Source organism: Arachis ipaensis, chromosome B06 (assembly GCF_000816755.2).
Source record: "Arachis ipaensis cultivar K30076 chromosome B06, Araip1.1, whole genome shotgun sequence".
In the NCBI taxonomy this organism is placed as follows: Eukaryota; Viridiplantae; Streptophyta; class Magnoliopsida; order Fabales; family Fabaceae; genus Arachis; species Arachis ipaensis.
In genome coordinates this window covers 120657732-120658622 of record NC_029790.2, presented here as the reverse complement: position 1 = coordinate 120658622, position 891 = coordinate 120657732, and positions in this window count along the sequence as shown.

Below are 891 nucleotides of genomic sequence, written 5' to 3'. Positions count from 1 at the left end.
ACATGGGAGAGCTTTAAAAGTCAAATATATAAAGTTGAATAGAACTGATTATTACCACAAGAACAAATATGTAAAAGAGGTATGCACAAATTATTGTTTTGGTGAAGGCTGACAAATGTGGACCAAAAATTCTAAGATCCAAAAGTAGATTGGGCTGAAAACTTTTTATTGCAAAAAAAATGAAAAAAAAATTGGTCTTTTTTATTACTTCGTTGATCCTGGTGATATGTTGGGTTGGGTAATTTGGATAATGAGAGAGAAATAAATAAGTAACAAGCAACAACTTGGATTTTTTATTTTAATAAATAAAATAAATATAATAATTACTGAAATAAATAATTTTAAAATTTATTATCAAAATTCGTTATCCGCTCTTATCTCGTTTACACTATAAAGGAGATAATTTTTTATGTAAGTGTAAACGAGATACGTGGAAGCTTATTTCATTTACAGTATAAACGAGATAAGAGAGGGCGACTGCTATATATACAACTCATTGACAGCGTTTGACTGGGCACCAGTTTGAACTTTTCAACCACTTTCTCTTCTCTTTTATCCCTTTCTGACCATTTAATCGATAAATACGACGATGGCGCGCGCAACCGATAACGACGGAGACATCAACAGGCTGAATGAGACTTCGCATTATGCCAGAGCAGCCGACTTTGTGGTTAGTTCTGTTTTGTTGAATTTTATGCAATCCCATGCAGATATATGTGTGTATGTAGCCATGGTCAGGATAGTCGCCAAGAACTAGAATATTGTTTGTATAGTTAGGAATAGGTCACTGGTAGATATTTGGAACTTTCTTTTATTTCACTTGTGTTAGGTTATTACAATATAATTATTAGTTTGGAACTCTATTTTATTTCTTTTAGTTTCGTCAAATTT